This window comes from Toxotes jaculatrix, chromosome 12 (genome assembly GCF_017976425.1).
Source record: "Toxotes jaculatrix isolate fToxJac2 chromosome 12, fToxJac2.pri, whole genome shotgun sequence".
NCBI classification, from domain to species: Eukaryota; Metazoa; Chordata; class Actinopteri; family Toxotidae; genus Toxotes; species Toxotes jaculatrix.
This window is the reverse complement of record NC_054405.1, coordinates 8,922,827-8,935,110: the sequence shown is the minus strand read 5'-3', so window position 1 is coordinate 8,935,110 and position 12,284 is coordinate 8,922,827.

Below are 12,284 nucleotides of genomic sequence, written 5' to 3'. Positions count from 1 at the left end.
TGGACTTTTTTTGGCCGAAAAAAACGGCATACTATACAATGACGTTTTTTATGACATTTTGAGGTCAAAAAAAATTTGGAATTTTTTTGGCCGAAAAAAACGCCATACTATACTATGACGTTTTTTATGACATTTTGAGGTAAAAGAAAATGTGGACTTTTTTTGCCCGAAAAAAACACCATACTATACTATGACGTTTTTTATGACATTTTGAGGTAAAAAAAAAATGTGGACTTTTTTTGGCCGAAAAAAACGCCATACTATACTATGACGTTTTTTATGACATTTTGAGGTCAAAAAAAATTTGGACTTTTTTTGGCCGAAAAAAACGCCATACTATACTATGACGTTTTTTATGACATTTGGAGGTCAAAAAAAATTTGGAATTTTTTTGGCCGAAAAAAACGCCATACTATACTATGACGTTTTTTATGACATTTTGAGGTCAAAAAAAATTTGGACTTTTTTTGGCCGAAAAAAACGCCATACTATACTATGACGTTTTTTATGACATTTTGAGGTAAAAGAAAATGTGGACTTTTTTTGGCCGAAAAAAACGCCATACTATACTATGATGTTTTTTATGACATTTTGAGGTCAAAATTTTTTTTGACTTTTTTGGCCGAAAAAAACGCCATACTATACTATGACGTTTTTTATGACATTTTGAGGTCAAAAAAATTTTTTGACTTTTTTTGGCCGATTTTGACGCCTTACTATACTATGATGTTTTTTATGACATTTTGAGGTCAAAAAAAATTTGGACTTTTTTTGGCCGAAAAAAACGCCATACTATACTATGACGTTTTTTATGACATTTTGAGGTCAAAAAAAATTTGGACTTTTTTTGCCCGAAAAAAACGCCATACTATACTATGACGTTTTTTATGACATTTTGAGGTCAAAAAAAATTTGGACATTTTTTGCCCGAAAAAAACGGCATACTATACTATGACGTTTTTTATGACATTTTGAGGTCAAAAAAATTTTTGACTTTTTTTGGCCGAAAAAAACGCCATACTATACTATGACGTTTTTTATGACATTTGGAGTTCAAAAAAAATTTGGAATTTTTTTGCCCGAAAAAAACGCCATACTATACTATGATGTTTTTTATGACATTTTGAGGTCAAAAAAAATTTGGACTTTTTTTGGCTGAAAAAAACGCCATACTATACTATGACGTTTTTTATGACATTTTGAGGTAAAAAAAAAATTGGACTTTTTTTGGCCGATTTTGACGCCTTACTATACTATGACGTTTTTTATGACATTTTGAGGTCAAAAAAAATTTGGACTTTTTTTGCCCGAAAAAAACGCCATACTATACTATGACGTTTTTTATGACATTTTGAGGTCAAAAAAAATTTGGACTTTTTTTGCCCGAAAAAAACGCCATACTATACTATGACGTTTTTTATGACATTTTGAGGTCAAAAAAATTTTTGACTTTTTTTGTCCGAAAAAAACGCCATACTATACTATGACGTTTTTTATGACATTTTGAGGTAAAAAAAAATTTGTACTTTTTTTGCCCGAAAAAAACGCCATACTATACTATGACGTTTTTTATGACATTTTGAGGTCAAAAAATTTTTTTGACTTTTTTTGTCCGAAAAAAACGCCATACTATACTATGACGTTTTTTATGACATTTTGAGGTCAAAAAAAATTTGGACTTTTTTTGGCCGATTTTGACGCCTTACTATACTATGACGTTTTTTATGACATTTTGAGGTCAATAAAAATTTGGACTTTCTTTGGCCGAAAAAAACGCCATACTATACAATGACGTTTTTTATGACATTTTGAGGTCAAAAAAAATTTGGACTTTTTTTGCCCGAAAAAAACGCCATACTATACTATGACGTTTTTTATGACATTTTGAGGTCAATAAAAATTTGGACTTTTTTTGGCCTAAAAAAAAGCCATACTATACTATGACGTTTTTTATGACATTTTGAGGTCAAAAAAAATTTGGACTTTTTTTGGCCGAAAAAAACGCCATACTATACTATGACGTTTTTTATGACATTTTGAGGTCAAAAAAAATTTGGACTTTTTTTGGCCGAAAAAAACGCCATACTATACTATGACGTTTTTTATGACATTTTGAGGTCAAAAAAAATTTGGACTTTTTTTGGCCGAACAAAACGCCATACTATACTATGACGTTTTTTATGACATTTTGAGGTCAAAAAAAATTTGGACTTTTTTTGGCCGAAAAAAACGCCATACTATAGTATGACGTTTTTTATGACATTTTGAGGTCAAAAATTTTTTTGACTTTTTTGGCCGAAAAAAACGCCATACTATACTATGACGTTTTTTATGACATTTTGAGGTCAAAAAAAATTTGGACATTTTTTGCCCGAAAAAAACGGCATACTATACTATGACGTTTTTTATGACATTTTGAGGTCAAAAAAATTTTTGACTTTTTTTGGCCGAAAAAAACGCCATACTATACTATGACGTTTTTTATGACATTTTGAGGTCAAAAAAAATTTGGACTTTTTTTGGCCGAAAAAAACGGCATACTATACAATGACGTTTTTTATGACATTTTGAGGTCAAAAAAAATGTGGACTTTTTTTGGCCGAAAAAAACACCATACTATACTATGACGTTTTTTATGACATTTTGAGGTCAAAAAAAAAATCGTACTTTTTTTGGCCGAAAAAAACGCCATACTATACTATGACGTTTTTTATGACATTTTGAGGTCAAAAAAAATTTGGACTTTTTTTGGCCGATTTTGACGCCTTACTATACTATGACGTTTTTTATGACATTTTGAGGTCAAAAAAAATTTGGACTTTTTTTGGCTGAAAAAAACGCCATACTATACTATGACGTTTTTTATGACATTTTGAGGTAAAAAAAAATTGGACTTTTTTTGGCCGATTTTGACGCCTTACTATACTATGACGTTTTTTATGACATTTTGAGGTCAAAAAAAATTTGGACTTTTTTTGCCCGAAAAAAACGCCATACTATACTATGACGTTTTTTATGACATTTTGAGGTCAAAAAAAATTTGGACTTTTTTTGCCCGAAAAAAACGCCATACTATACTATGACGTTTTTAATGACATTTTGAGGTCAAAAAAAGTTTTGACTTTTTTGGCCGAAAAAAACGCCATACTATACTATGACGTTTTTTATGACATTTTGAGGTCAAAAAAAATTTGGACTTTTTTTGGCCGAAAAAAACGCCATACTATACTATGACGTTTTTTATGACATTTGGAGGTCAAAAAAAATGTGGAATTTTTTTGGCCGAAAAAAACGCCATACTATACTATGACGTTTTTTATGACATTTTGAGGTCAAAAATTTTTTTGACTTTTTTTGGCCGATTTTGACGCCTTACTATACTATGACGTTTTTTACGACATTTTGAGGTCAAAAAAAATTTGGACTTTTCGTTGGCCGAAAAAAACGCCATACTATACTATGACGTTTTTTATGACATTTTGAGGTCAAAAAAAATGTGGACTATTTTTGGCCGAAAAAAACGCCATACTATACTATGACGTTTTTCATGACATTTTGAGGTCAAAAAAATTTGGACTTTTTTTGGCCGATTTTGACGCCTTACTATACTATGACGTTTTTTATGACATTTTGAGGTCAAAAAAAATGTGGACTTTTTTTGGCCGAAAAAAAACGCCATACTATACTATGACGTTTTTTATGATATTTTGAGGTAAAAAAAATGTGGACTTTTTTTGTCTGAAAAAAACGCCATACTATACTATGACGTTTTTTATGACATTTTGGGGACAAAAAATTTTTTGACTTTTTTGCCCGAAAAAAACGCCATACTATACTATGATGTTTTGTATGACATTTTGAGGTCAAAAAAAATTTGGACTTTTTTGGCCGAAAAAAAACGCCATACTATACTATGACGTTTTTTATGACATTTTGAGGTCAAAAAAATTCTTTACTTTTTTTGTCCGAAAAAAACACCATACTATACTATGACGTTTTTTATGACATTTTGAGGTCAAAAATTTTTTTGACTTTTTTTGGCCGATTTTGACGCCTTACTATACTATGACGTTTTTTATGACATTTTGAGGTCAAAAAATTTTTTGACTTTTTTTGTCCGAAAAAAACGCCATATTATACTATGACGTTTTTTATGACATTTTGAGGTCAAAAAATTTTTTGACTTTTTTTGTCCGAAAAAAACGCCATACTATACTATGACGTTTTTTATGACATTTTGAGGTCAAAAAAAATTTGGACTTTTTTTGGCTGAAAAAAACGCCATACTATACTATGACGTTTTTTATGACATTTTGAGGTCAAAAAAAAATTGGACTTTTTTTGGCCGATTTTGACGCCTTACTATACTATGACGTTTTTTATGACATTTTGAGGTCAAAAAAAATTTGGACTTTTTTTGCCCGAAAAAAACGCCATACTATACTATGACGTTTTTTATGACATTTTGAGGTCAAAAAAAATTTGGACTTTTTTTGCCCGAAAAAAACGCCATACTATACTATGACGTTTTTTATGACATTTTGAGGTCAAAAAAAATTTGGACTTTTTTTGCCCGAAAAAAACGCCATACTATACTATGACGTTTTTTATGACATTTTGAGGTCAAAAAAATTTTTGACTTTTTTTGTCCGAAAAAAACGCCATACTATACTATGACGTTTTTTATGACATTTTGAGGTCAAAAAAATTTTTGACTTTTTTTGGCCGAAAATAACGCCATACTATACTATGACGTTTTTTATGACATTTGGAGTTCAAAAAAAATTTGGAATTTTTTTGCCCGAAAAAAACGCCATACTATACTATGACGTTTTTTATGACATTTTGAGGTCAAAAAAAATTTGGACTTTTTTTGGCTGAAAAAAACGCCATACTATACTATGACGTTTTTTATGACATTTTGAGGTCAAAAAAAAATTGGACTTTTTTTGGCCGATTTTGACGCCTTACTATACTATGACGTTTTTTATGACATTTTGAGGTCAAAAAAAATTTGGACTTTTTTTGCCCGAAAAAAACGCCATACTATACTATGACGTTTTTTATGACATTTTGAGGTCAAAAAAAATTTGGACTTTTTTTGCCCGAAAAAAACGCCATACTATACTATGACGTTTTTTATGACATTTTGAGGTCAAAAAAAATTTGGACTTTTTTTGCCCGAAAAAAACGCCATACTATACTATGACGTTTTTTATGACATTTTGAGGTCAAAAAAATTTTTGACTTTTTTTGTCCGAAAAAAACGCCATACTATACTATGACGTTTTTTATGACATTTTGAGGTCAATAAAAATTTGGACTTTCTTTGGCCGAACAAAACGGCATACTATACAATGACGTTTTTTATGACATTTTGAGGTCAAAAAAAATTTGGACTTTTTTTGCCCGAAAAAAACGCCATACTATACTATGACGTTTTTTATGACATTTTGAGGTCAATAAAAATTTGGACTTTTTTTGGCCTAAAAAAAAGCCATACTATACTATGACGTTTTTTATGACATTTTGAGGTCAAAAAAAATTTGGACTTTTTTTGGCCGAAAAAAACGCCATACTATACTATGACGTTTTTTATGACATTTTGAGGTCAAAAAAAATTTGGACTTTTTTTGGCCAAAAAAAACGCCATACTATACTATGACGTTTTTTATGACATTTTGAGGTCAAAAAAAATTTGGACTTTTTTTGGCCGAACAAAACGCCATACTATACTATGACGTTTTTTATGACATTTTGAGGTCAAAAAAAATTTGGACTTTTTTTGTCTGAAAAAAACGCCATACTATACTATGACGTTTTTTATGACATTTTGGGGACAAAAAATTTTTTGACTTTTTTGCCCGAAAAAAACGCCATACTATACTATGATGTTTTGTATGACATTTTGAGGTCAAAAAAAATTTGGACTTTTTTGGCCGAAAAAAAACGCCATACTATACTATGACGTTTTTTATGACATTTTGAGGTCAAAAAAATTCTTTACTTTTTTTGTCCGAAAAAAACACCATACTATACTATGACGTTTTTTATGACATTTTGAGGTCAAAAATTTTTTTGACTTTTTTTGGCCGATTTTGATGCCTTACTATACTATGACGTTTTTTATGACATTTTGAGGTCAAAAAATTTTTTGACTTTTTTTGTCCGAAAAAAACGCCATATTATACTATGACGTTTTTTATGACATTTTGAGGTCAAAAAATTTTTTGACTTTTTTTGTCCGAAAAAAACGCCATACTATACTATGACGTTTTTTATGACATTTTGAGGTCAAAAAAAATTTGGACTTTTTTTGGCCGATTTTGACGCCTTACTATACTATGACGTTTTTTATGACATTTTGAGGTCAATAAAAATTTGGACTTTTTTTGGCCGAAAAAAACGGCATACTATACAATGACGTTTTTTATGACATTTTGAGGTAAAAAAAAATTTGGAATTTTTTTGGCCGAAAAAAACGCCATACTATACTATGACGTTTTTTATGACATTTTGAGGTAAAAGAAAATGTGGACTTTTTTTGCCCGAAAAAAACACCATACTATACTATGACGTTTTTTATGACATTTTGAGGTAAAAAAAAAAATCGTACTTTTTTTGGCCGAAAAAAACGCCATACTATACTATGACGTTTTTTATGACATTTTGAGGTAAAAGAAAATGTGGACTTTTTTTGGCCGAAAAAAACGCCATACTATACTATGACGTTTTTTATGACATTTTGAGGTCAAAAAAAATTTGGACTTTTTTTGGCCGATTTTGACGCCTTACTATACTATGACGTTTTTTATGACATTTTGAGGTCAAAAAAAATTTGGACTTTTTTTGCCCGAAAAAAACGCCATACTATACTATGACGTTTTTTATGACATTTTGAGGTCAAAAAAAATGTGGACTTTTTTTGCCCGAAAAAAACGCCATACTATACTATGACGTTTTTTATGACATTTTGAGGTCAAAAAAATTTTTGACTTTTTTTGTCCGAAAAAAACGCCATACTATACTATGACGTTTTTTATGACATTTTGAGGTCAAAAAAATTTTTGACTTTTTTTGGCCGAAAATAACGCCATACTATACTATGACGTTTTTTATGACATTTGGAGTTCAAAAAAAATTTGGAATTTTTTTGCCCGAAAAAAACGCCATACTATACTATGACGTTTTTTATGACATTTTGAGGTCAAAAAAAATTTGGACTTTTTTTGGCTGAAAAAAACGCCATACTATACTATGACGTTTTTTATGACATTTTGAGGTCAAAAAAAAATTGGACTTTTTTTGGCCGATTTTGACGCCTTACTATACTATGACGTTTTTTATGACATTTTGAGGTCAAAAAAAATTTGGACTTTTTTTGCCCGAAAAAAACGCCATACTATACTATGACGTTTTTTATGACATTTTGAGGTCAAAAAAAATTTGGACTTTTTTTGCCCGAAAAAAACGCCATACTATACTATGACGTTTTTTATGACATTTTGAGGTCAAAAAAAATTTGGACTTTTTTTGCCCGAAAAAAACGCCATACTATACTATGACGTTTTTTATGACATTTTGAGGTCAAAAAAATTTTTGACTTTTTTTGTCCGAAAAAAACGGCATACTATACTATGACGTTTTTTATGACATTTTGAGGTCAATAAAAATTTGGACTTTCTTTGGCCGAACAAAACGGCATACTATACAATGACGTTTTTTATGACATTTTGAGGTCAAAAAAAATTTGGACTTTTTTTGCCCGAAAAAAACGCCATACTATACTATGACGTTTTTTATGACATTTTGAGGTCAATAAAAATTTGGACTTTTTTTGGCCTAAAAAAAAGCCATACTATACTATGACGTTTTTTATGACATTTTGAGGTCAAAAAAAATTTGGACTTTTTTTGGCCGAAAAAAACGCCATACTATACTATGACGTTTTTTATGACATTTTGAGGTCAAAAAAAATTTGGACTTTTTTTGGCCAAAAAAAACGCCATACTATACTATGACGTTTTTTATGACATTTTGAGGTCAAAAAAAATTTGGACTTTTTTTGGCCGAACAAAACGCCATACTATACTATGACGTTTTTTATGACATTTTGAGGTCAAAAAAAATTTGGACTTTTTTTGTCTGAAAAAAACGCCATACTATACTATGACGTTTTTTATGACATTTTGGGGACAAAAAATTTTTTGACTTTTTTGCCCGAAAAAAACGCCATACTATACTATGATGTTTTGTATGACATTTTGAGGTCAAAAAAAATTTGGACTTTTTTGGCCGAAAAAAAACGCCATACTATACTATGACGTTTTTTATGACATTTTGAGGTCAAAAAAATTCTTTACTTTTTTTGTCCGAAAAAAACACCATACTATACTATGACGTTTTTTATGACATTTTGAGGTCAAAAATTTTTTTGACTTTTTTTGGCCGATTTTGATGCCTTACTATACTATGACGTTTTTTATGACATTTTGAGGTCAAAAAATTTTTTGACTTTTTTTGTCCGAAAAAAACGCCATATTATACTATGACGTTTTTTATGACATTTTGAGGTCAAAAAATTTTTTGACTTTTTTTGTCCGAAAAAAACGCCATACTATACTATGACGTTTTTTATGACATTTTGAGGTCAAAAAAAATTTGGACTTTTTTTGGCCGATTTTGACGCCTTACTATACTATGACGTTTTTTATGACATTTTGAGGTCAATAAAAATTTGGACTTTTTTTGGCCGAAAAAAACGGCATACTATACAATGACGTTTTTTATGACATTTTGAGGTAAAAAAAAATTTGGAATTTTTTTGGCCGAAAAAAACGCCATACTATACTATGACGTTTTTTATGACATTTTGAGGTAAAAGAAAATGTGGACTTTTTTTGCCCGAAAAAAACACCATACTATACTATGACGTTTTTTATGACATTTTGAGGTAAAAAAAAAAATCGTACTTTTTTTGGCCGAAAAAAACGCCATACTATACTATGACGTTTTTTATGACATTTTGAGGTAAAAGAAAATGTGGACTTTTTTTGGCCGAAAAAAACGCCATACTATACTATGACGTTTTTTATGACATTTTGAGGTCAAAAAAAATTTGGACTTTTTTTGGCCGATTTTGACGCCTTACTATACTATGACGTTTTTTATGACATTTTGAGGTCAATAAAAATTTGGACTTTCTTTGGCCGAAAAAAACGGCATACTATACAATGACGTTTTTTATGACATTTTGAGGTCAAAAAAAATTTGGACTTTTTTTGCCCGAAAAAAACGCCATACTATACTATGACGTTTTTTATGACATTTTGAGGTCAATAAAAATTTGGACTTTTTTTGGCCTAAAAAAAATCCATACTATACTATGACGTTTTTTATGACATTTTGAGGTCAAAAAAAATTTGGACTTTTTTTGGCCGAAAAAAACGCCATACTATACTATGACGTTTTTTATGACATTTTGAGGTCAAAAAAAATTTGGACTTTTTTTGGCCAAAAAAAACGCCATACTATACTATGACGTTTTTTATGACATTTTGAGGTCAAAAAAAATTTGTACTTTTTTTGCCCGAAAAAAACGCCATACTATACTATGACGTTTTTTATGACATTTTGAGGTCAAAAAATTTTTTTGACTTTTTTTGTCCGAAAAAAACGCCATACTATACTATGACGTTTTTTATGACATTTTGAGGTCAAAAAAAATTTGGACTTTTTTTGGCCGAAAAAAACGCCATACTATAGTATGACGTTTTTTATGACATTTTGAGGTCAAAAAAAATTTGGACATTTTTTGCCCGAAAAAAACGGCATACTATACTATGACGTTTTTTATGACATTTTGAGGTCAAAAAAATTTTTGACTTTTTTTGGCCGAAAAAAACGCCATACTATACTATGACGTTTTTTATGACATTTTGAGGTCAAAAAAAATTTGGACTTTTTTTGGCCGAAAAAAACGGCATACTATACAATGACGTTTTTTATGACATTTTGAGGTCAAAAAAAATGTGGACTTTTTTTGGCCGAAAAAAACACCATACTATACTATGACGTTTTTTATGACATTTTGAGGTAAAAAAAAAAATCGTACTTTTTTTGGCCGAAAAAAACGCCATACTATACTATGACGTTTTTTATGACATTTTGAGGTCAAAAAAAATTTGGACTTTTTTTGGCTGAAAAAAACGCCATACTATACTATGACGTTTTTTATGACATTTTGAGGTAAAAAAAAATTGGACTTTTTTTGGCCGATTTTGACGCCTTACTATACTATGACGTTTTTTATGACATTTTGAGGTCAAAAAAAATGTGGACTTTTTTTGCCCGAAAAAAACGCCATACTATACTATGACGTTTTTTATGACATTTTGAGGTCAAAAAAAATTTGGACTTTTTTTGCCCGAAAAAAACGCCATACTATACTATGACGTTTTTAATGACATTTTGAGGTCAAAAAAAGTTTTGACTTTTTTGGCCGAAAAAAACGCCATACTATACTATGACGTTTTTTATGACATTTTGAGGTCAAAAAAAATTTGGACTTTTTTTGGCCGAAAAAAACGCCATACTATACTATGACGTTTTTTATGACATTTTGAGGTCAAAAATTTTTTTGACTTTTTTGGCCGAAAAAAACGCCATACTATACTATGACGTTTTTTATGACATTTTGAGGTCAAAAAAAATTTGGACTTTTTTTGCCCGAAAAAAACACCATACTATACTATGACGTTTTTTATGACATTTGGAGGTCAAAAAAAATTTGGAATTTTTTTGGCCGAAAAAAACGCCATACTATACTATGACGTTTTTTATGACATTTTGAGGTCAAAAATTTTTTTGACTTTTTTTGGCCGATTTTGACGCCTTACTATACTATGACGTTTTTTATGATATTTTGAGGTAAAAAAAATGTGGACTTTTTTTGTCTGAAAAAAACGCCATACTATACTATGACGTTTTTTATGACATTTTGGGGACAAAAAATTTTTTGACTTTTTTGCCCGAAAAAAACGCCATACTATACTATGATGTTTTGTATGACATTTTGAGGTCAAAAAAAATGTGGACTTTTTTTGGCCGAAAAAAACGGCATACTATACTATGACGTTTTTCATGACATTTTGAGGTCAAAAAAATTTGGACTTTTTTTGGCCGATTTTGACGCCTTACTATACTATGACGTTTTTTATGACATTTTGAGGTAAAAAAAAATGTGGACTTTTTTTGGCCGAAAAAAAACGCCATACTATACTATGACGTTTTTTATGATATTTTGAGGTAAAAAAAATGTGGACTTTTTTTGTCTGAAAAAAACGCCATACTATACTATGACGTTTTTTATGACATTTTGGGGACAAAAAATTTTTTGACTTTTTTGCCCGAAAAAAACGCCATACTATACTATGATGTTTTGTATGACATTTTGAGGTCAAAAAAAATTTGGACTTTTTTTGGACGATTTTGACGCCTTACTATACTATGACGTTTTTTATGACATTTTGAGGTCAAAAAAAATTTGGACTTTTTTTGGCTGAAAAAAACGCCATACTATACTATAACGTTTTTTATGACATTTTGAGGTCAAAAAATTTTTTGACTTTTTTGCCCGAAAAAAACGCCATACTATACTATGACGTTTTTTTATGACATTTTGAGGTCAAAAAAAATGTGGACTTTTTTTGGCCGAAAAAAACGCCATACTATACTATGACGTTTTTTATGACATTTTGAGGTAAAAAAAAATGTGGACTTTTTTTGCCCGAAAAAAACGCCATACTATACTATGACGTTTTTTATGACATTTTGAGGTCAAAAAAAATGTGGACTTTTTTTGGCCGAAAAAAACGCCATACTATACTATGACGTTTTTTATGACATTTTGAGGTCAAAAAAAATTTGGACTTTTTTTGGCCGAAAAAAACGCCATACTATACTATGACGTTTTTTATGACATTTTGAAGTCAAAAAATTTTTTGACTTTTTTTGCCCGAAAAAAACGCCATACTATACTATGACGTTTTTTATGACATTTTGAGGTAAAAAAAAATGTGGACTTTTTTTGGCCGAAAAAAACGCCATACTATACTATGACGTTTTTTATGACATTTTGAGGTCAAAAAAAATTTGGACTTTTTTTGGCCGAAAAAAACGCCATACTATACTATGACGTTTTTTATGACATTTTGAGGTCAAAAAAAATTTGGACATTTTTTGCCGGAAAAAAAAACGCCATACTATACTATGACGTTTTTTAT